Consider the following 25,784-nt stretch of genomic DNA (forward strand, 5'->3'; position numbering starts at 1 on the left):
AGTTCTCACTTTCTCCCACATGTAGTGAAGAGCTATAGACAGGTTACAAGAATGGGTAAATACTTGGTAGATGGACTATAATGTGGGAAAATATGGAGTTATTCACTTCAGTAGGAAGAATAGAGGAGCTGACTACTATTTAAATGGTGAATGACTGTAGAAAGCTACAACACCAAAGAATTTGGGGGTCCTCATGCATGAATCAAAAACAAAAAGCTAGCATCCGAGTTCAGCAGGTGCTAGGGAAGGCAACTGTGCAGTTGGTCATTATGTCAAAGGGAATAGAGTGTAAAAATAGAGAAGTTTTGCTTAAATGTGTGTATATAGAGTTAATGTATCATGTGATTATAGCTATGTGCATATTATATTCATTATGTCCAGCAAAGTAAGTCATGGAGGTGGGTGGTGGGCAGATGGAGGGAGAAGATAAGGTTCCACTGCTACAAGCAACTATAATCCAGTCAAGTAGTTCAGCTTTGTCTTTGCGGAGACACCTTGTCCACAACATTTCAGCAACATGGTGGCTGTAGAGGACCGAGCAGGAGTGATTGACTCCTAGGAAGCAGCCAAGGTGAATATGAGATACCCCTCCCTCAGGGCCAAAGGCAGCAGAGAACACCACAGCTGCAGAGCACAAAGGCTCAATATCCCAGGCTGATCTGACATAACACCTGGGAGTCCCCCTGATTTCTCATTTGTAGATTCTCTCAGGGCAATGGGAATAGATGAAGTGCTAATTAATCTCAGAACAAATGTGGTACTTCATACCCTCAGAAAGAACAGCAAAAAGAGAGAATTTGAGGCTTTTTAAAAACAGCACTATATATGTGGAAAATTGAGCCAATTCAAGGCTCAGATAGATTTCTAATGTACAAGAAAGGTCAAATATTATGGGAGGAGCAGACTGGAAATTGAAAATTATTCTCAGTAATAGTGACGATGGAACTATCATCAATTGTGAAAACTCATCCGGCTCACTAATGTCCTTTAGGAAGTCAAATGTCCTTACCCAACCTGCCCAATATGTGACTCTAGACACGCAGCAATGTGTTTGACTCTTAACTGCTCTCTGAACTGGCCTTGCAAGCTACTCATAGAGTCATACAGCATGAAAATAGACCCTTCAGCCCAACTCGTCCATGCCAATCAGACATCCCAAACTGACCTAGTCCCACTTGCCAGCATTTGGCCTATATCCCCCTAAACCCTTCTTTTTAATATACCCATCCAGATGCCTTTCAAATATAATTGTACCCACCTCTATCACTTCCTCTGGCAGCATCCATACATGTATCACCCTCTGCGTGAAAAAGTTACTCCTCAGGTAGTCTAAATCTAAACCTTTCCCCTCGCATCTTAAACCCTCTAGTTAACAATTTAAAGACAGTTAGGGTTGGGCACCTGGCAGTCACAGCCATGTCCCATGAAAGAATAAAAATAAACAGCATAATTTTAAGGCCCGTACATTCTAGATACATTTTGCCAAATAGTTCTGCTGAAATATACTGGCCATTTCCCAATTTCTTTGTCTTATTTTGACATTGCTTAATACAATTTGTCAGGCAATAGATTGATTTTTTAACTAGAAATGACTGTGGCAAATGTGTAAAATATAAGCCTGCCATTGCAAATGGATTTTGGATGATTGTAGAATTAATAGTTCCTATGTTGCCTAACATTTCCAGACAGTGGCACATTGCTGTCAATATTCGCAGATAGGTGTATTTTCCTGCCTCTGTGCGTATTGCTTTTAATTTTCCTTTTATCAGAGATGGGCACAGGGTCTGAGCCTAAAATGTTGCCCTTGCCCAGATTCCAAGGGGCATTAACTGAACCTTTCAACCACCTATTCCAGCCACAGGTCTGCTGTTCACACAATGGAACACCCTTAACTAATGTGTTGATGATTTTACTAATAATTCTGACATGATTTTCATTATAAACTTAACTTACACATGGGAATTCTAATCTCATATCCAGCACGTGTGTCTCTCTTTATAAAATTGTAACACAACAGTTAGTGAGTGAAGATTACAATTGCATTAATGTGTTAAGTAATTGAGAGGGACTGCACATGTGGTTTTATATTTATGGAGCTGATAGACAGACAGCCACATATAAGTGCTGATATATACATGCACACTGATGCCCACATGCATACGCTCGCATACACATGCTTACACATACACTCACATACACACGCTTACACATACACTCACACAAACACACCCCCATGCACAATCACACACTGACACTCATATATACACATACTCCCACACTCTCACAGACACATAAAAACGCAATCACGTTTAAAGGTTGACACACACACATTACACAGAGATACAGACAAATATAAATGCAGATACACACCTATTAAGCTTGATGTATGTATATATACATACACGCACGAACACAGACTCACTCATATAAATGCATGTATAATAAGGCCAAGACGCTATTTGTATTCGAAGAAATTACTTTCTCTGCATGCTAATTTTCTGTGTTCCTTGGGTGTACATATATAGAATTGTAGCGTGGTTACCGCACAGAGACGGCCATTCAGTTTGTTTTGGCTGTGCAAGGGGAATTCACCTAACCTCCCACTAGCCTTTTCCCTCTCGTCCTGCATTATTTTTTTCATTAGGGTGCATAAGAGGGGGGGATGAGATTTTTTTGAAACAAATCAGCTTCTGACAGTGACAGTGTAGACTGTGAGAGGATGTTTCTCATTGTGAAGGACCTGGAACTAAGGGGCTCAGTTTGAAAATGAGAGATCTTTATAATGAGGAGAAATGTCTTCTCGTACACGGTTATTAGTATGTGAAACTCACTTCACTAAAGAACAATAGAGGCTCCGCCATTGTATGTATTTAAATCTGAGTTAGATTAGTTATCGATAAGGGAATCAAGGGTTTTGAGGAACAGACACGAGATTGGAATTGAGACCAAAAAGTAAATTATAAATGGTGGAACAGGCTGGACGAGCGAAATGGCCCAATCCTTCTTTAAAGCAGTCATCGTCTTTATGTTTTTAATTCCCATGTTTTAAGAATGCAGTATTGGAGGTGGTGTCTCGGAGTACGTATGACTTTGCTTCTGTGTTCGAGCGATAATGTGGAGGTGCCGGTGTTGGTCTGGCGTGGACAAAGTTAAAAACCGCGCCACGCCAGGTTCCAGTCCAACGGGTTTATTTGGAAGCACTAGCTTTCGGAGCACTGTTCCTTCACCAGGTGTGCTTCGAAAGCTAGTGCTTCCAAATAACCCTATTGGACTATAACCTGGTGTTGCGCGGTTTTTTAACTGTGTTCGAGCGAGGAATTACAGAGTCCCTGCTTCAGTCAATGAATTGTTAGTTGTTATCTGGGTAGACAGCATGCTGACGTTGATACAAGGACAGCTTTTCTTCTTTGAATGAAGAAGTTTCTAGGCTTTTACCTTGATTCTGGTTCGCATCAGGGAGTGACTTGTGATCCTCCTGTTATCTGCATCATATCAGTGATGTGGTAGCCGTGCATATTGACAAAGCTGTTCTGAAAGTCATAGGAGATGAGTGAATACAATTGGCGCCAGTGCCCTGATCTTGAATGTCCCCAGGGTATCTTGTGGCTATGGTTTCTTCTGAGGGATGTAACAGCAAAACTCAAGCAGTTTCTGTCCATTTTAGATGATCATTGCCAGGATGTCTAAGAGAATCATGCCTCACTATCCATACTTACATTTGCAATGAATTTCCTTTGGGGTTATGTCATGTGTTAGGGACTTGTTCCTCTATATCCTTTCTAATAATTGGTAGCCCATATAAACCTAACAATCCTGAAGCCCACACGGTGATGGCATGGGTTCAAATCCCCCCACAATTAGCTAATAGAATTGAAAGTTTAGTTTCCGCAAGGACATTTTTAAAAATTCATTCATGAGATGATGGTGTTACTGGCAAGGCCAGCATTTATTGCCCATCCCTATTTGCCCAGAGAGCAGTTAACAGTCAACCACTTTGCTGTGGTCTGGAGTCACATGTAGGCCAGACCAGGTAAGGGTGGCAGTTTCCTTCACTCAAGGACATTAGTGAACCAGATGGGTTTTTCCCAATAATCGACAATGGATTCCAGGTCATCATAAACTCTTAATTCCAGATACTTACTGAATTCAAATTCCACCATCTGCCATGGGGTTGTTTCAAACCTGGACTCCCAGAACATTGCCTGGGCCTCTGGATTAAGAATCCAGTAGTAATACCTCTAGGCCATTGCCTCCCCTTAAATATATGAAACAATCATAGATTTTTCTAAAAAGCCATCTTGTTCACCAATGGAGAGAAATCTACCATCTTTACCCAATCTGACCTACCTATGACTCCAGACTCGCTGCAATATGATTGACTCCTAACTGTTCTCTGAAATGGCTCAGCAAGTGATTCAAAGCAAGGGCAATTAGGAATGGGCAATAAATGATGGCCTTGCCAGTAACAGCCACATCCCACAAAAGAATAAAGAAAATTAATATATGTTACCCCAATGCAATAATAGTTACTTGACTGTTCCTTATTTCTAGATCAATTAGATTCTGCCATGCCCCGGAGAGGGCATCCTCTTTCTTCATCACTGCAATGTTCTCCTTTTTTTCCTTCAATTCTCTCCTGAATATCTTGTATGCAGTAACATTTAGAATCCAGCTCTATCTTTCTTTGGGCCAGTTCTACGTTATCACTTTGACATCATATTTCCTGAAGACTGCCTGTGTCTGGAGCTCACCAATCTGATTAACAATCTCTGTTCATTCATACACATGCATGGTAACCTTAGTTCCAAATTTACTACATCACTTCCTTATTCTGACTCACAACATAGCTTATATTTCCTACCCTAGTGCTAGTTGAGACTGCCAAAATTACCTCGGGGTTCCCACACCTTTGCCAAATTAATTTAAACTTTACGCATAGGATCAATATCTCACATGGACATTGACTCCAAACATGTAGAGGTGCAACCTATTTGATTCATTCTCTAACAGAATTGGTCCCAATTGTCCAGGAATCTAAAATTGTCCAGGTATGTCCTGCACATAATAGCAGGATACATCCAACCTGACCAATTACGACCTCATCAGTTTATCAGTAAAGTGAAGGAAAGCATCATCAATAACCTGCCACTACACTCAGTTTGGGTTCTGCCAGGTCCACTCAGCTCCTGACCTCATTCCAGCCTTGGTTTAAATATGGATAAAAAAGCTGAATTCCAGATTTGTGGTGAGAGTGACTGCCCTTGATCGCATTTGATAAATGTGGCATCAAGGACCCCTAACAAAACTAGAGTCAATTTTCGAGGGAAAATTCTCTGTTGCTTGGAGTCATGCATTATCCAAACAAAGTTGTGGTTTTGGAGATTGGTCATGTCAACTCCAGGACAGCTTTGCAGGAGTTTTTCAAGGTAGTTTCCAAGGCCCAACCAACTTCAATTGCTTCATCAATTACCTTCTCTCCTTTATTAGGTCAGATGGTGATTGCACAATGTTCAGCAGCATTCTCAACTCATCTGATACTGAAGCAGCCCAAGTCCGAATCCAACAACACTATGAGTTGTAGATATTTCATCATTGAGTATAGTCAAGCTGGAACAGACAGAATTTTGATCTCTTCAGGAATCAAGGGCTGTTGGGAGCAGGCAGGAAAGTAGAGTTGGATTCAAAGATTGAATGATTTGAGGAGTCTACCTCAGCTCATATTTTCTACATTCTCGGGAGCATGCACATACACACATTTAGCTGTGGATTTATAAGAGCAAGTGACATTGACATTTGATAGGTAATGACCATCTCCAACAAGAGTGAATCTAACCTTCTTCCCTTGACATTCATTGGCATTACCATCGCTAGCCACCTTTAATATTCTGGGGTTTACCATTGACCATCCGTATTTAATTTACCTCCTGACTCTGAAAAGGTGTCCACAAAGTACAAGTCAGGAATGTGATGGAATACTGCATAAGAACATAAGATGTAGGAGCAGAATTAGGCCAATTGACCCATCAGGTCTGCTCAACCATTTGCCCATGGCTGATATGTTTGCTAATCCCATTCTTCTGCCTTCTCCCCATTACACTTGATCCACTTACTAATCAAGAACCTATCAATCTCTGTTTTAAATACACTGAACAATTTAGCCTCCACAGCCTTCTACATCAATGAGTTCCCCAGATTCACCACCCTCTGGCTGAAGAAATTCCTCCTCATCTCAGTTCAAAAGGGTCGTCCTTTCACTCTGAAGCTGTGCCCTTGGTCCTAGTCTCTCCTACTAGTGGCAAGAACTTCTCCATGTCCACTCAGTCCAGGCTACTTAATGTTCTATAAGTTTGAATCAGATCCCCCCCCCCCCTCATCATTTGAAACTCCTGGGCGAACAGGCCCAGATCACTCAACTGCCCCTCCAACATCAGGACATCCTCATATGAAAAGTCCTTCATCCCAGGGATTCTTGTAAATCTCCTCTGAACCTCATCCAACATTAGATACAGGGTCCAAAACTGCTCACAATATTCCAAATATGATCTGACCAGATCATTGTACAGCCTCAACAGTAAACCTCTCCTCTTGAATTCTAGCCACCTTGAAATGAATGCTCACGTTGCATTTGCCTTCCTAACTGCCAACTAAACCTGCAGGTTCACCTGAAGAGAATCCTGAACTAGGCCTCCCAAGTCTTATTAGATTAGATTACTTACAGTGTGGAAACAGGCCCTTCGGCCCAACAAGCCCACACCGTCCCGCGGAAGCACAACCCACCCATACCCCTACATTTACCCCTTACCTAACACTAGGGGCAAGTTAGCATGGCCGATTCACCTGACTTGCACATCTTTGGACTGTGGGAGGAAACCGGAGCACCCGGAGGAAACCCACGCAGACACGGGGAGAATGTGCAAACTCCACAGTCAGTCGCCTGAGGCGGGAATTGAACCCGGGTCTCTGGCGCTGTGAGGCAGCAGTCTCTTTGTGCTTCAGTTTTCTGAAGCCTTTCCCCATTTAGAAAATATTCTATTCCTATTTTTTTTTCTTCCCTATTCTCCCTGACCCTGACTCTAACCCGAACACCCCACTTTCTTGGATGAATGCCATTCCAACAACACTCAAGAAGCTCAATCACATCCAAGACAAGGAAACCTGACTGATCGAAACAAAATACCTTCAATATTCGCTCCCTCCGTCACCGCTGCACCATGGCAGCAATGTGTACCATCTACACAATGTATTTTTTTCTTTATTCTTTATGTGGGGCCAGGGGTCACTCACAAGATCAGTATTTTTTTGTCCATCCCTAATTGCAGTTGAACTGAGTGGCTTATTCAGCCAATGCAGAGAGCAGTTAAGAGTCGAGCGCTTTGCTGTGAATCTGGAGTCACATGTAGGCTAGACTGGATTAGGACAGCAGAGTTTCCTTCCTAGAAGACATTAGTAGACCAAATGGGTTTCTAAAAACAATGGTTACACAGTCAATATTAAACTAGCATTAATTCCAGATTCTACTTTGAGCAGCAATTTGTTTATGGCATCGCTGGCTGGATTAACATTTATTGCCCATGCTCCAATTGCCCTTGTGAAGCTAGTGGTAAGCTGCCATAGTGGGAATTCAGTCCATATCTCCAAAGCATTATTCTGGAATTTGGATTACTAGTCCACTGACACTATTAGTACACCACTGCCTCCCTCAATAGTTCATCATTCCTCTTTCCACAGTACTTTTGAAAGCCATGACCTCTGCCACCTAGAAGAACAAGGACAGCAAATACTGAAAACAAAAAATGCTGGAAATCACAGCGGGTCAGGCAGCATCCACGAAGAGAGAGCAAGCTAACGTTTTGAGTCTAGCAACTCTTCATCAAAACTGTTGGTTAATAGGGTAGGTGCAACTAAGAAGTCCGATAAGAACAAGAAGGAGACAGGAATAGTGTATTAATTTTAAATCAACCTGTTCAGTCATGAGCAGGTGGGATTCAAACACAGACCTTGTGGCCCAGAGATAGGGACACCATCACTGTGCCCCAAAGATATGAGATAAAGGTGGGTGGGAACTCGTGCAGAACAAAAACACTAGAATGGACTGGCTGAGCCAAGTGGCCTGTCCCTAAGCTGTAGATTTGGTGTAATAAGTAATTGTGGCTTTAGGCGGAGGAGGTGGAATGTTGATTCAGTTCCATGTGAACTGCTGTGAGGATATTCGTTACAAGTAAAGATAGTACATAAGAAAACACATTACTAACAGGTTATTGACTTCAGCCGGAATTAATTACATTGCACTGGGAGAAATGATGCAAGCTGTTATTTAATGGCATTTGTTCAGATCTGCTGCAGACCAGTAAATCAGGCAGAATGGTTTGTAACACGATGAAGTCATCGAAAGCAGTGAGATTCCGTGTATTATGCACAGTCCTGCAACTGGCCGGGCTCCCACACTGACCTCATGCCCCCCACTCCAGGAAACTCAAAACACCCCCTTCCCCCTTCTCTCTCTCTCTCAGGCACAATTCTATGTTTTAATTAACAATAAAATAGTGGGGGAAAAGTCTGCCCATTCTAAGCAACAATCAGGCACACGTTTTCAGATACAATGGAACAATGGAGGTCTGGTTCATGGAATTCACCAAACTTCAACAAGTGCTATTTCCTTCAGTGTTCCGAAGAACACTGACTCAATTAAAGCACTAAAATAATGAGAAGCGTCTATTCACCTTCCTCAAAATTGCAGCTGTTTAAAGCACAATGCATTTTGCTCATATTTTCTTCAGGAATTCTAAGTGAAGTATTTAAGCAAAAAGATATGGAATTACTTCTTGTTTCACAAGTGTGACTTCTTGTCAACTATACGCGCTTTCTGATTGTCTTATGAATGAGTGCTGTGCTTCTCAGCTAAACTAGTATTTCTACAGCACCTTTTGTCACCTCAGAATAAACTTTACGAAGAATGGTTGAAGTACAGTCACTGTTGTGATGTCGGAATCACAACAGCCAATTTGAGCGCAGTACAATGCCACAAATCATCTGCTATTTTTCCTTGACTAGGTGAAAGGGAGGGTTGCAGATGCTGGAGATTAAAGTCGTGAGTGTGGTGCTGGAAGGGCTTTTGCCTGGAATGTTGATTTTCCTGCTCCTCGGATGCTGCCTGATGTGCTGTGCTTTTCCAGCACCACACTCTCAACTCGATTTTTTCCTTGACGTTGTTTGAGTGGTAAATATTAGCCAGAACAGTGGGCTTACCTTCTCTCTGCCCTGCTGTTCTTCAACATAGTGCCATAGGATGTGTTACATCCACCCATGTGTCTTGGTCTAATATTTTAAACAAAGGTTTGCAGTCTCAACAGTACTGCACTCCCCCAGGACTGTACTACCAGTGTCCAACTAAAGTTTGTGTTCCTCAAACAGCACCTTCCAAACCCACAACTGTCTAGAAGGACATGGACTGCTATTCAAGGGAACATCGCCACCTGCAACTTCCCTTGCAAGCCACTTCCATCCTGACCTGGAAGTATATTGATGTGTTTCACTGTTGCAATATCAAATCCTGGAACTCCGTCCCTAAAAGCATTGTGGACATTCCCACACCACATGTTCTGCTGTTGTTCAAAAAGCAAGCTTAGCACTGCTTTCTCAAGGGCAACTAAGGATGGGAATAACATAGTGGCCCAGCCAGCGTGCCACATCCTATCAATGAGTAAGGAAATGTTGGATTGCCTGCTAACTTTTATGGCCAAGTCTCACACATGACTAGTATACAATTTAAGTAAATGCAGAGCCTGTGAAGCTGTACCCAAACAAGGAATATACCATCAGCCTATCTACACTTCAGCAATTCACCAAGGCTCATTAGACAGTACTCTCCAATATCATAACATCTGCCATCTAGAAAGGCAAGGGCAGCAGATACCACAACATGCAAGGTTCCTCCAAGCCACACACCATGTTGACTTGTACATGTATCACCATTCCCTTCATTGTCACTGCGTCAAAATCGTGGAACTCCCTCCCTAACAGCGTTGTAAATGATCCTACTCTACCAGGGTTGCTTTGGTTCAAGAAGACTAATCACCACAATCTTCTCCAGGACAATCAGATCAACATCTCCTGGGCAACATTTTCTGGCCCAACTAGCGTTACCCATACCCCATGCATGATATTTTTATTTTAAAATGTCTCTGGTGTGAGAGTTGACCTTTACTGAGAGGCAAGTGACACACACCACAATGTGTGCTCCAGGTGGTGTGTTACTGTGACTGCTACCTGTCCCTTGCTGAACCTATCCATGATGGGAAGAATGGGGGTTTCTAAGGTAGATTGCTGAGGGTCTGGGAGATGTCATGATAGCTCCAGCTACATCCAGTAGTGGATGTTGCACTTATGCTATTTGAGGGAATGAAAGGAATGGAATTGGTTGCGATGTCTTCCACAGCCAGATAGCCTCTGAAATCTCATTGTCTAGCACCATTACCAAGGATTGAATTACTAGATGACCGAGCAATTGTGTCAGTGATTTATTTATTCTTTAATGGAATGTGGGTCACTGGTAAAACCAACATTTGGTGCCTATCCATTATTGCCCTTGAACTGAGTAGCTGACTGACCATTTCATAGGGCAGATAGCTTTCAAACACATTGCAGTGGATTTGGAATCATACATAGGCCGGCTGAAACTAGACAAGGATGGCAGATTTCCTTCCCCAAAGAACATCATTGAAACAACTTAGTCTTTATGATAATTTAAAATAGTTGTCACCATTACTGAGACTAGATTTCAATTCCAGATTTATTAAACAAATTTAAATTCTACTAGCTGCTGTACTGAGATTTGAACTCGTGTGAAGATTCAACAGAAGATTCATCTGGTCTCCTCAATGACTACTATTTCCCCATATAATGAGTAAATGCGAGTGGAAGAGAACAAAATATTCTGAAATGATTATACCCAGAAGAAGGCCTCTTAGCCTGTCATGTCTGCGTCAGCTCTCTGAGACTTGGTCAGTGCCACTCTCCAACCCTTAACATCATAACTCTGCAATTGTTTTCAGATAGTCATCCAAATTTCTTTTCAAAGCCCTGTCATGAGTTGTGTCGAGCTTCTTGACTATTGCTGGAGCTGCACTCATCCAGTCAAGTGGGGAATATTCCATTACACTCCTGCGTTATGCCTTGTAGATGGTGGATAGGCTTTAGGAGACAGGAGGTGAGTTACCTGCTGCAGGATAACTAGCCTCTAACCATTTCTTGCAGCTATAGTATTGATATAGGCAATTCAGTTCTGGCTCAGGATTTTGATACTGGGTGATTATTTTGTTTTTTCTATCCACTCATGGGATGCGGGCATTACTGGTTGGCCAGCATTTTATTGCCCGTCCCTAGTTACCTTTGAGAATGAGATGGTGAGTTGCTACCTTGAACCACTGCAGTTCACATGCTGTAGGTTGACCCACATTGCCATTAGGAAGGGAATTCCAAGATTTTGTCCCAGCAACAGTAAAGGAATGGCGATATATTTCCAAGTCAGGATGGTGAGTGGCTTGAAGGGGAACTGCGGTTGTTGATGTTTTCCCATGCATCTGCCACCCTAGACCTTCTAGATGGAAGCAGTCATGGGCTTGGAAGGTGCTGTGTTTGATGAATTTCTGTAGTGTAGATAATAGATAGTGCACTGCTGCTGCTGAGTGTCAGTGGTGGAGGGAGTGGATGCTTATGAATGTAGTGCCAATCAAGCGGGCTACTTTGTTCTGGATGGTGTCAAGTTTCTTGAGTCCTGTTGGAGCTGCACCCATCCAGGCAAGTGGTGAGTACGCCATCCCACTCCTGACTTGTGCCTTGTAGATGGTGGATAGGCTCTGGGCAGTAAGGAGATGCGTTACTCACTGCAGTATTCCTAACCTCTGACCTGCTCTTGTAGCCACTATATTTTAGTGATGGTAATGCCATTGAATGTCAAGGGGTGACAGATTCTTTCCTACTGGAGATGGTCTTTGCTACTTGTCACTTGTCAACATTAACCTGGATGTTGTCCAGATCTTGCTGCATTTGGACACAAACTGTTTCAGTATCGTGGAGTTATGGATGGTGCTGTGTGAATATCCCGGTGGAGTGTTACTGTGACTGCTACCTGTGCCTTGCTGAACCTATTCATGATGGGAAGAATGGGGGTTTCTAAGGTGGCTTGCTGAGGGTATGGGAGATGTCATGACAGCTCCAGCTACATCCAGTGATGGAGGGAAGGTCATTGATGAAGCAGCTGAAGATGTTTGAGTTACGAGCACATCTCCTAAGGAACCCCTTGAGCTGAGATGTCTGACCTCCAGCCACCACAACCATCTTCCTTTGTATTAAACATTTTGCGTGAACAGCATTGGTACTAAAACCTGTCTTTTGATTTGGTCAATCCACCAGCCCATCGACAGCCATCGTTTCCAGTGTGCACCCTTTCATTTGAGTCTCAGAAAAGTCAAATCTTCACTGAGGCTTAGATTTCAGGCTGGATTCTGGGCCTTTGTCTAAACCCGGAGTCTGGGAGGTACAACTGTGCTTAATATCTAAATAAATCAGAAATTTCTGGAAAATTCCAGCATATCTAGCAGCATCTGTATGGAGAAATCAGAGTCAACGTTTCAGGTTCAGTGACCCTTCCTCAGAACTTTGATCCTGGTGGGTTCAAAAGACAAAGGATGAAGCTTGAGTTGGAATCCTTGTGGTTTGATTCAGAGCCAGAGGCAATCACTGAGGAAGGTGATGTGGCTGCAGAAATGGGTTTTAGCAAATACCTGGTCAAACACCAGGAAGGGCAGTGAATTAATGACAGTGAACAAGAGAAAAGATTAGAATGGAAATCCTGTTGGAGAGAGGAGCAGAACGTCTTCAAGGTGGATGTGCCTGGAAGAGATGTAGCAGTGAGCTAGACACTAAATAAAAAAAAAGAACTGTGAACATTGGAAATTCGAAACAAAAACAGAAATTGCTGGAAAATCTCAGCAAGTCTGGCAGCATCTGTGGAGAGAAATCAGAGTTAATGTTTCAGGTCCAGTGACTCTTCTTCAGCACTAAACCTGACAATGTGTTGATCGCACCTTATGTACGGTAATTTAAAATTATATTTAATAACAATTATAAAAAGAAACACAACTTTATTTAATTAAAAGTTGCCGTGGGACCAATTGGTCTCTCTCTCTCTCTCTCTCCCACTCAATTCAATTATGAATTTAATTATGAAATCACTTTGAGTGTATTCATCAAAGTTGCTGTTATTTGGATCGTGCTGAAAACCTTTGACTTAGCTAATGGCGATGATACAGGATCCTACAGTCAATTGACCTTGAACACAAAGTGAGTGATTGTAGAGCTTCTAAATGAATGTTGAGCTTACTAAGCTTTTACGGTATTATAAGATTTAGCAGGTTGCAGGTTTGATCACTGTCCTAGTTCTAAGACAGGTGGCCCTGGATGAATGACTCAAATGGTCTCATTGTCACTCAGTTAAGACTGGTTCATGGTTTACTAGGTTCTGATCCATTGACATCTCTTTTCCCCACACCCTTCTCTCATATTCACTGAAAATGACAATGGACCTCAGCTGGGGCATAAGACTTAATTGTGGTGCATCCTACAGTTGGATAGTCAGCAGTGCTGTCTAATCTCCCTCAGCAGTTGCATGTGACCCTGGATGACAACCACAAAACAGCAACCCAATAAGGTGCTGATATCTGAATAGCTAACATGGGAAAATATGGATAGAAGGAAAATGTATGATGCTGGAAATTTAATCTGTATGTTAATGTAACATGACTATTATCCCAGAGACATGTTCAAATCCCATCACAGCAAGTTGCTAAATTTAAATTCAATCAATAAATACCTGGAATTAAAAGCTAGCCTCAGTGATACTGACCATCAATTATTGAAAAACCTGTCTGGTTCACTGATATCCTTTTCGAAAGAAAATCTGCCATCCTTAACTAGCCTACTTTTTTTCACTAGAGTCCCTAAAATGTGGAAGCAGGCTATATGGAAGCAGGTCCACTGAGTCTACACTGACCCTCTGTAAAGTATCCCACACAGACCTACTCCATTCTTGTTACCCTACATTCCCCAAGGCCAAGCCACCTAATCTACACATCTTTGGACTGTGGGAGGAAAATGGAGCACCCAGAGTTAACCCACGCAGATGCAGGGAGAATGTGCAAACAGTTGCCTGAGGCTGCAACCAAACCTGGGTGCCTAGTGCTAAGACTGCTCTACTAGCCACTGAGCGACTGTGACTCTAGAACCACAGTGATGTGGTTAACGCTTAACTGTCCTTGAAATAACTTCACAAACCACTCAGTACAAAGGTAACTAGAGAAGGACAGCAAAAGTGACCTGGCCAGTGACTCTCATATTCCATGAAAGAGTAAAGAAAAGCCTACTCAGTCAATGGTTGCACTCACAGAAAACAGGAAGAATTGTAGGATTGAGAATGAACATCAAAAGGTAAATTATGGTAATTCCTATGTGATGTGAAATGTGTGACTTATACATATCAATATCATTTATTTTAGAGTTTGGATTTTGAATTAATCGCAAGTCAGTTTTGGTCTATACAGTCTAATTTTTATCAGTCTTTCCAGGGAGTGATAATGGAAATATGTTTGTATTATGAGTGTTTAAAGACCAGAGACAGCAAACATCATAAGGCATTAGCTTGCTTTTGGTTTGGAAAATCGATAAATGATTTTTGCTCAGGAAAGACCAGAGATTGTAAAGTTTTTGTTTCAGTTTATAGTAGACTTGGCTGGGGACAGATATAAGAACAGTTTTCTTCATGAGAAAGAAGTTCAGAACAGTTACCTCAGTGTAAGAGTTTTAGTTTGAAAATTCCAGACCAGAAGTGTTTGGGTAGAAACTTGTCAAAGTTATTTGGAGCTAAGAAAGTTTAAGCTCAGTTGTGTAATCAAGGGAAAGGCTATCAAGGTCTCCAAATTGGGATTTGATAGAAACAGTTAAATTTATAGATGTGATAGGAAAGGGAAATCTTTCTATGGTAATTTAGTACTGTAATGTCATGGTAGTGGGATCGATGAGATTTTATTTTGCAATGTGTTTTAAAATCTTTGAAATTGTGGTATACATAAATAGCTCAGTTTGTTCTATATTATTGTCATTTCTTTTTTGAAATAAACTTTTTTATTGTTAAAATCAGATCTTCAGCATTGCATGCTTGTCTTTCATTTGAACATATGATCAAGGAACAAGAGTAGACTACTAGGACCTTGAAATCTACACTGCTATTCAATAAAATCATGGCCAAATTTAACCTGTATATTCCTGCACATCTCCCATAATCTTTACCCTTGCTAATAAAAAAAACTATCTATCTATGTCAGAGTTAAAATTATTTAAAAGATCCTATATCCATTGCCTTTTGAGGAAGGGAATTCCAAAGATTCTGAGAGAAAAAAAAGTTTCTTCATCACTGTCTTAAATAGGTGAACCATTATTTTTAAACTATGACCCCTCATTCTAGATTCTCCTACAAGAGGAAATATTCTCTACACATGAACCCAGTCAAATCCCCTCAAATCTTACATGTTTCAATTAAAAATCACACAACACCAGATTATAGCCCAATGGATTTAATTGGAAGCACGAGCTTTCAGAGCACCGTTCTTTCTCCACCGTGGTTGTGGAGGACACAATTGTAAGACACAGAATTTATAGCAAAAGTTTACAGTGTGATGTAACTGAAATTATACATTGAAAAATATCTTGATTGTTTGTTGAGTCTTTCATCTGTTCGAATACTATGATAGTTTCACTTCTTTCATATGTAAATCATGTTTCAATTAAGTCACCTCTGACTCTTCAAAACTCCAAAGAATACATTATTTATTGTTACTCATTTTTTCCCAGGCTTTTTCTATATTCTGGTTTCCTGTATTTAGATGATATCTTTTTATTGCGTTAATATCATTTGATTTAACAGATGATCTTTCAGAGATTATTACCTTTGGGGTTCTGCTTCTTAATTTTGTACCTAGTGTTTCATGCTATCTGTGTGGAACCTCTTTCCTAGTTCAACCTATGTCATTGGCAACTCCATGGACCATGACAACTGGATCCAAATCCTCCCACTTCCAAGTCCTTCTCCAGCTAATGCTGATTCCTCATCCCAACTGTGATGCTGTCTTCAGGCCACTCTTCTGTCACTCAGTCTGGGATCTGGCTTGACCGGTAGTAATACCAATTGGAACCATAAAACTTATGACACATTAGATACAGTGGCGTAGCTGTATAGATATGTAGGCATAGGTATTCAGCGAAAGGAAGTATATCCAAAACTGAGGTGAGGAGAATTGCCTTCTCTCAGAGAATTGTGAATCTCCACAGAATGCAGTGGGGGCCGAAACAATCAACAGATTCAAGAAAGAAAGATATTTTTCTGATGAAGAATGGGTTAAAGGGCTATGGGGAGCAGGTCAGAGAGTGGAGGTGAGACCAGGTCAAGATTAGCCATGATCATGTTAAATGGCAGAGTGGGCATGAAGGGCTGAACTGCCTACTCCCGTTCCTAATTCCTATTAAATTTCAGTTATTTGGTCAGTGTAAACCTATGACATATGTATCTGCGATGAACTACCTAGGATTCAGTTGTACAGAATGGATTCTTTTGTTGTGAGTGGGTTTGGACAAATGACCTGATTTAAATTTTTGATTTTTTTTCCCTAACTTTTGGAAGATAAATTGCCATTTTCTTTCAGTTGTTACTGTTGATTTTTAAAAATGTCTTGCCTCTGTTCAAAACAAAACAAAATATTTGAACTTTCCTAACCTGCCCTCAGCCAGCTGCGCTCCAAATCCATGTGGGTTTGGCAACCGTTCAAACTCCTTTAAATAAATGGTCTCTTTCTATTACTTTGCAGGAAGCTCAGGAACAGAAGCTATTGTTGTTAAAAGTGAAATCATACAAATCATAAACTAATCAAATTTATATGGGGCTACAGAAAAACACATGGGAGTGGAATTAATCAATAGCTCTTTCAATGAGCCAGCACAGACACAATAGGCTGAGTGGCTTCCTTCTGTCCTTTATGACTTAGAATGGTAGCACTCTTACCTCTAAAGTCCCCAGATTCTGAGTTCAAGTCCTACTTTAGCCTTAAGCACAAAATGACCAGTACAGTTTTGAAGGAGAACTGCATTATTGGAGGTGCCATCTTTCAGATGAGATGTTAAACAATGGCTCCAATGTGATCTCCTAGATGGATATAAAGGATCCCACATATGATGAAGGTGTATAATATATTACTACCAATTGCAAATTTGGATTTTTAAGGTAGAGATTGATGGTCTTGTGTACCCATTCTGTGACAATGCTGCTCCTTTAATAAGGTTATGTTGTCCTTGGTTTTCTTTCAGTGAGGTCATAAAAGACACAGACTCCAAAAAGTCTAAGTTGAAGGATTTTCAGGCCAATTTGATTATAGCTAACGGATACTGTCTCAGGAAAAAGGCTTTTCAGTTTAAAAAAAATCTTGTACAATGAAAAGGGAGTGGTCAGTTCTCCCAGATCAGCTTCACTCTGGTTTGATTGAGTTCTAGAATAGCAGAGATGAAAACAGCTGCTGGACCCAAAGAAGCAGATCCATGCCAATCTCTCTTTCTGACTTCTCTCCTGTAAGACCCTGTGTTTGATTTTACCTTTGGTGCCAAAGGGTGGTTTATGGGGATTGTTGCAAGTATTGGAACAGCACCATTAAGTTATTTGGTATTCTGTTCTGTTTTGTTTGTGTTTCATCTGGTAATCTTTGTTTAAAGATAAGTGGTTTGACCAGCTGCATCTCTCCTGGAATATCCACTATACCCCTGCTTAAAACAATTAGCAAAGTTAGGGTCTGGGCTACTTTCTTGAAATGTTTTGAGGGGGTCTGGCTGGTCCATAACAATTCTGAGAAGGTTGCTATTCTTTTTTTAAAAAAAGAGTCATTTGACACAGTGACCTAAAAACATCATTTCCAAGAAAGCATGTGATTCAGTCAAGTGTGAGTTAATTAATGTAGCATTTATTCTGGTGAGTTTTATGATATATATATATATATATAAAACAAACTGGGTGCTACGCTGTAGTTTGAGTACAGTTACGGAGAACTATCACCCTGTTAGAAGATTATAGTTCATGAAGTCTCCAAGCTGTAAGAATTTGCATGGAAGTTTTCAATTTGCCAGAACTAAAATCAATTTAGGACATCATAACTGAAAAGAGGCCAAAGAACTGGAAAGTCGCCATAATGCTGTCTCAACAATCCAAGAAGAGAACTGAAAAGAATCAGTTAAGTAAGAAATTACGGAGTTAAAATAAGAGTGATTTTTTTTTGGGATTGAGGATCTGTAAAGGATATTGCTGGGAAACAGGTTGAAATTTTATTTTGTTGCTTATGTTGTTTGTTTTTTTGTGTAATGAACTTGTATTATCCTGTGAAAGAACACCTGCAGCCTCATGTGAACATGTTCCAGTGATTAATTACCATGGTAATGAACAGCAAAAATTAAACCATTAAATCAGGTTTCACTCTGGGATCTGACTTGTCTAATATCAATATCAGTAACAGTCAGATCACATGACAGTATTTTGAAGAGGCGCAGGCAATGTTTATTCCTCAATTCACTTCACAAAAATCAGATTATCTCACCATTATCGACTGTTTGTGAGTTTGTTTTCATTCTTTCACAGGATGTGGATGTTGCACACAAGGTCAGCATTTGTTGCTTATCCTTGACAAGATGGTAGTGAGCAGCCTTCTTGAACCCCTGCAGTCCATTTCCCTCACAATTAGGGAAATTGATATCAGTGGAGAAACGGCGATATATTTCCAACTCAAGATGGTGAGTGGCTTGAAGAGGAACTTGCAGTTATTGATGTTCCCTTGTTACCTGCAGGTTTGGAAGTTAAGTAGAAATTGGCTGCTGTGTTTTCTATATTGCAAAAGTGACATAGAAACTTAAGTTGGCTGGAAACCACTTTAAACACGTGTTTATATTTATATTGCATTTTCCATAACCAAAGTCTTTCTCCTTTGTTCACTTGTTTGCTTTCTCACCTTGCTTTCTAACATTGTTCAATCGATCATTATTGGTCACAGCTTAGGTCATGTGCATCAGAAGGCTAATCAACCATGGAAGGTGAAATAACTGTACAGAGGCCAGTCTCCCATCACCAAGGCATCCTTGTTTACTTGTACTCTGTACACTGTGGCCAGCCAGCTCAGAGTCAATCCCCTGAACTGAGGAGATTCTAATCTCCTGGTTATATTTTTTTTCTGAGGAGATTCTGATCTCCTGTTATATTGATCAGCCAGGGCTTTCCTGACTGGCCCAATCAAGGATCTCATACTTAAAAAAATCCAACTAGTTCCAATTACTACAGTAGGTTTCATTACTAAGGACCACTCTTTCCTCATCTAGAAAGGCTAGACTTAGAAATTAGTGCAAAAATGAAATCACGGACAAACTGTACTAACACGAGTAAAAACCTGCTTCACTGCATATCTTCCTACAGCTGCTTGACTTATGCTGAACTACTTATAATCAGGTGAAATCCTTCACTATTTTTGTGTTCAAAAGATAGAAAAAAGAGTAATTTAAATTTATATAGTACATATCCCAGCCCCTGGATTGCTGAAAGCACTTTACAGGATTTTGCCACTGTGATGATGTGGCATTTGCAAATATTGCCCAGGACAGCAGAGTTCTTTGACACAGATTTTTAAAGTGTTTATCAGAAAGGCTCCCTCAGTATTGACCATGTGACAATGCAGCACTCCCTCAGTACTGACCTTCAGACAGTGCAGCAATCCCTCAGCATTGACCCCCTGACAATGCAGCACTCATTCAGTACTGACCTTCAGACAGTGCAGCACTGCCCATCGGACAGCGTGGCACTCCCTCAGTACTGACTGTCTGATAGTGCAGCACACCCTCAGCACTGCCCCATTGATAGTGCAGCACTCCCTCTGTACTACCCCTTATACATTGTGGCACTCCCGGAGAGCTGACTCGCTGACACTGCAGCACTCCCTCAGCACTGCTCCTCAGACAGTGCAGTATTCCTTCAGCACTGCCCCTCTGACAGTGGGGCATTCCTTCAGCACTGTCCCTCTGACAGTGCAGCATTCCTTCAGCACTGTCCCTCTGACAGTGCAGCATTCCTTCAGCACTGTCCCTCTGACAGTGCGGCATTCCTTCAGCTCTGCCCCCTGACAGTGTGGCAATTCCTCAGCACTGCCCCTCTGACAGTGTGGCACTCCCTCAGCATTGCCCTTCTGACAGTGTGGCACTCCCTCAGCACTGCCCCTCTGACAGTGCAGCATTCCTTCAGCACTGTCCCTATGACAGTACAGCATTCCTTCAGCACTGCCCCTCTGACAGTGTGGCACTCCCTCAGCTCTGTTCCTCTGACAGTGCAGCATTCCTTCAGCACTGCCCCTCTGACAGTGCAGCATTCCTTCAGCACTGCCCCTCTGACAGTGTGGCACTCCTCAGCTCTGCCCCTCTGACAGTGCAGCATTCCTTCAGCACTGCCCCTCTGACAGTGTGGCACTCCCTCAGCTCTGCCCTTCTGACAGTGCAGCATTCCTTCAGCACTGCCCCTCTGACAGTGCAGCATTCCTTCGGCACTGCCCCTCTGACAGTGCAGCATTCCTTCAGCACTGCCCCTCTGACAGTGCAGCATTCCTTCAGCACTGTCCCTCTGACAGTGCAGCATTCCTTCAGCACTGCCCCTCTGACAGTGCAGCATTCCTTCAGCACTGTCCCTCTGACAGTGCAGCATTCCTTCAGCACTGTCCCTCTGACAGTGCAGCATTCCTTCAGCTCTGCCCCTTTAACAGTGCAGCATTCCTTCAGCACTGTCCCTCTGACAGTGCAGCATTCCTTCAGCACTGCCCCTCTGACAGTGCAGCACTCATTTCGAACTGACCCTCGGATAGTCTGCGCTCTGTCAGGACTGAATTTTCATTTCTTCAATTGATGATTTAAACATAACACAGGATGAAACATTTTCAGCAGGCTGTCTGAACCTGCTACAAATTAACACCTTCAGTGATCAATTAATGACCACTCAACTGCCTCAATGCATCACCGACCAATTACCTGCTTTCCTGGTGAATAATGTGGTTACCTTCCTGAAGGGAATCGAAGGTGACCTGCCAACTGGATTGGGGAAGGGAGGGATCCTCTTACCCTGATCTTGGGATAGGTGGCCTATCCTTGTCTCTAGCCCTGCTGAACCCTTCTCCTTACTGCCCACTCCCTGTGATTTCCCACTCACCTTCCTGCCAGTTACAGTCTTCGTGGATGAGCAGCCTGGGTCTTCAATGACACAGTGCAGTTCTCAGCTTCGGACTGACCAGAAGTTTCAGTCAGGATGGGTTTTCTGGCTGATGCTGCCAGTGGGGTTCTCGTCCTGAAAGAGTCCCATCCTAGGGTGATAAGAGGAAAGTCCAGGTCTGACTGTTCAGAGTTGCTGTAGGCAGGATCCCAGTATTTACATGGCAAAGCGTGGCTCCCCTTTTGAGTACTAGAATGTAAAGAGGCCCTTTGGCCCATCATGTCTGTGCCATTTGTCAAGCACCAATCCACTCTAGGGAACAGGAGAATTGACGTTTCGGGCATAAACCCTTCTTCAGGAATCATGCCCAAAACGTCGATTCTCCTGCTCCTTGGATGCTGCCTGACCTGCTGCGCTTTTCCAGCAACACATTTTCAGCTCTGATCTCCAGCATTTGCAGTCCTCACTTTCACCTATCCACTCTAGTCCATTTTCCAGCACTTGGCCCTGTATGCTATTGGCATTTCAAAAGATTGTCTAAATACTTCACTAATGTTGTGTATTTTACTCTCCTTTCAGCAGTGAATTCTAATGCCCAACAACCTCTAGGTGAAAAAGTTCTTTCTTTAAATAGCCTGCCTTTTACCTTAAATCTATGCCCCCTGTTAATTGAACATCCTCCTATGGGAAACGTTTATTCCTGTCCATGGCCTTTATAATTTTGTAGACCTCAATCAGGACTTCCAGCAGCCTTCTCTGCTCTAAGGAGAATCTCAGCCTATGTAGACTTTCCTCATAGTTGAAAAACTCCAGACCAGGCAACATCCTGGTGAGTCTCCTCTGCACTTTCTCCAGTGTAACCACAACTTCCTCTAGCCTGGTGACCAGAAATGCACACAGTGTAGAATCCTGACAGTGTGAAGAAGGCCATTTAGCCCATCGAGTCATACTGAACCTCTGAAGAACATCCCACCCAGATCCATACCCCTAACCAATCCCTGTAACCTACATTTCTCATGGCTAATCCACCCAGCCTGCATATCCCTGGACATGATAAGCAATTTAGCATGGCTAATCCACCTAACCTGCACATCTTTGGACCATGGGAGGAAACCGGAGCACCAGGAGGAAACCCACGCAGACATGGGGAGAATGTGCAAACTCCACACAGACAGTTGCCTGAAGGTGGAATCGAGCCTGGGTCCCTGGCGCTGTGAGGCAGTAGTGCTAACCACTGTGCAGCCCCAGTACTTTTGCTGTGGCTTAACTAACATTATATACAGCTTTACCGTAGCCTCCTTCTCTCGGTATTTAATGCTTCAACTAACAAAGGCAAGTATTCCATATGCCTTCTTAACCACCTTATTCATTTATGCTGTTGTCTGCAGGGGACTGTAGATACGTACATCAAGTTTTCATTAATCCTCTGTACATCCTTGGACTTTCCATTCATTACGTATTCCCTTGCTTTGTTATTCCTCCCAAACACCTCATACTTTTCAGGATTAAAATCCATTTGCCATTGTTCAGTCAATTTGACCACCTTTACACTAAGATTCCTCCTCACTATTTATTACACGGCCAATTATCAGGCCATCTGAAAACTTTGTGATCAAACTTCCTACATTTATGGTTTGACATCTCTATCATTACAGACGACAAGGGATCCAGTTGTCTGTTGAATCTGAGATTTCTCACATACTGCAGGCCATGAAGTACACAGGACTGAGCTCCCCTCAGGTTTAAGACAAGTAGAAAATTAAGAAAGTTTTCTTTTAAAAGAAAGCTAGAATTCATATATTTCCTGAATGGAGTTTTTAAAATGGACAAAATCAATTTACCCACCACGTACCAATCAGTTCACTGTTTTAGCCCAATATCACTTTTGTCGGCATTTTCAGGTTCTGGCAGGGTTCCTGTTGGAGTTTAGCGGCTGCTCCAACTGACCTCAATCTGGGTCCAACCCCTCAGGATTTATTGGGCAGCTCTGTTGCCTCAGCTCACGGTCACAGTTACTCTGCTCTGGTCTATGCTGCTGTCCTCTGCTTTGGCTGCTGCTCCAATTGGTTCCTCTCTGAGTCAGAGTAGATGACAGATGAGAAAAATCTTGTCCTTTTTTATGTCTTGAGTCCTCCTCAAATCAACTCTCCCACCCCACCTCTCAGTGATGATGACTTGCTGAAAGAGTAGGAAGAGTGGGACTAATTGGGTAGCTTTTTCAAAGACTCAACATAGATACAATGGGACAAATGGCCTCCTTCATTGCTATGTTATTGTATGATTCTATGATTTGGATGGTAGATGTCTATCTCCTAGGGAAAGGTGTTGGTCTATTGGGCTAGAGACCCACGCCAACATGTTGCTGAAATGGTTTTAAGTCTCACCACAACTAGTAGAATTTCAAAGCAATTAATTAAAAAAACAGTTTATGAAGCTATTGATTGTTGTAAATATCCGTCTGCTTCACCAATATCTGTTAGGGAAGGAAATCTGCAGCCTTCCCTGGTTTAGCCTGAATGCAAATCCAGACTCACAGCAATATTGTTGACTATGAAAAGGCCTAGCAGACCACTAGGGCTGCGACAAATCCTGGTCTTGTCAGTGACGCCTACATCCCATCAAATGAAACAAAAATCTGCAACATCAGTGATGTCACAACAAGTTTCAACATGTTCTGATGTCAAGTATCAGAGTGACAAGACAATGCAAGTGATTTGCATGTAAATTACAATCTTTCCTTTCAGAGTCCTTGCAAACTTTTGTTATGTTGACTTATTAAGGATTTTATAACAGATGGAACAAAAGCAGAACTCGATGTTAAGAATCATGTGTCTTCTCTGATGTGTGTTGCACTTGTTTATGGGGTTATTTCATGATTGCAGACAGGACAACCCTGCAGTCTGCTTTGCTGAATGTTGTTCCTGCTCTAGAACACTGCACTTTACAGGAAGAGGACTGCCTCACCAAAGGCTGCGCTTGTGCAACGTGCACAGGTCAGGAAGGAGGTGTGCAGCTGAACGTCATTTATTCCCTTCATGCTTTTGGTTGCTCCAAAAGGAGTCACGAAAGTTCATCTCCCCGTCATGAATATCCCATAGTTACAGCAGAAAGCCCTCTCAGACTACAAATCAAGAGAGCTTGGGAATACTCAGTAGGTTTGGCAGTGTCTTTGGAGAGAGATGATTTGGAGACGCCGATGTTGAACTAGGGTGTACAAAGTTAAAAATCACACAACACCAGGTTATAGTCCAACAGGTTTATTTGGAAGCACGAGCTTTCGGTCACAACCACCTGATGAAGGAGCAGCGCTCTGAAAACTCGTGCTTCCAAATAAACCTGTTGGACTATAACCTGGTGTTGTGTGATTTTTAACTATGGAGAGAGAAACAGTTAACATTTCATCTTGATGTGTATTTGAGATTTCCAACAATTGCAGTGTTTTGCATTCGTTCCCTCACATTAGGACTTTCAGTACAGGTGTGAACTATGGTTGTGTACATCAGTGAGATGCAATTCTCTAAGGCTCTTTCAACAACATCTTCTAAACCCACGACATCTACCACCTAGAAAGCCGACAGATATTTGGGAACATCGCAACCAGCATGTCCCTCTCTAAGACTTGGAAATATTATTGCTATTCCTTCAGTGTCGCTGGGTCAAGATCTTGAAACTCCCTCTCGAACAGCACTTAGAGTCATAGAGATGTACAGAATGGAAACAGACCCTTCGGTCCAACCTATCCATGCTGAACATCTATCCCAACCCAATCTAGTCCCACCCTCCAGCACCCAGTTTGGAGGGATATGGGCCGGGTGCTGTGGGGTGGGACTAGATTGGGTTGGGATATCTGTTCGGCATGGACAGGTTGGACCAAAGGGTCTGTTTGGTGTGTCTACACCCGAATGGACTGCAGTGGTTCAGGAAAATGATTGGACTCCACCTTATCAAGGGGCAATTAGGGTTGCACAATAAATCCCAGCCTAGACAGCAATGTCCACTTCCCATAAAAGAATAAATAGAAAACTAGCCGTGTAAACTCTTTTATAATCTTCAGAGTGGAAAGACAGAACCTCAGCTTAGAAATGGCTCCGTCAGCAGTGCAGCACTTTCCCTGTATTACTCTGCTATACTACAGTACTTGTACTACTGGAACTGGAATTGAATCTACAATGTTCTGACTTAGGGAGCAAAAATGTGAGTTACTGAACCACAGCTGGTCAACCACATACTGACCATGCAGTGATGATTCTGTCAGTGGGCTTTTACATAGGCAAAGATGTCACTGTGAATTTGGTGATCATATAGGAGAAAGTGAGGACTGTAGATGCTGGAGATTAGAGTCGTAGAGTGTGATGCTGAAAAAGCACAGCCGGTCAGGCAGCATCCGAGGAGCAGGAGAGTCAGCGTTTTGGGCATAAGTCCAAAGTGGGGGGGGGGGGGAGTTGAGAGATTAATGGGAGCGGGTGTG

This window comes from Chiloscyllium punctatum, chromosome 29, assembly GCF_047496795.1.
Source record: "Chiloscyllium punctatum isolate Juve2018m chromosome 29, sChiPun1.3, whole genome shotgun sequence".
NCBI lineage: Eukaryota > Metazoa > Chordata > Chondrichthyes > Orectolobiformes > Hemiscylliidae > Chiloscyllium > Chiloscyllium punctatum.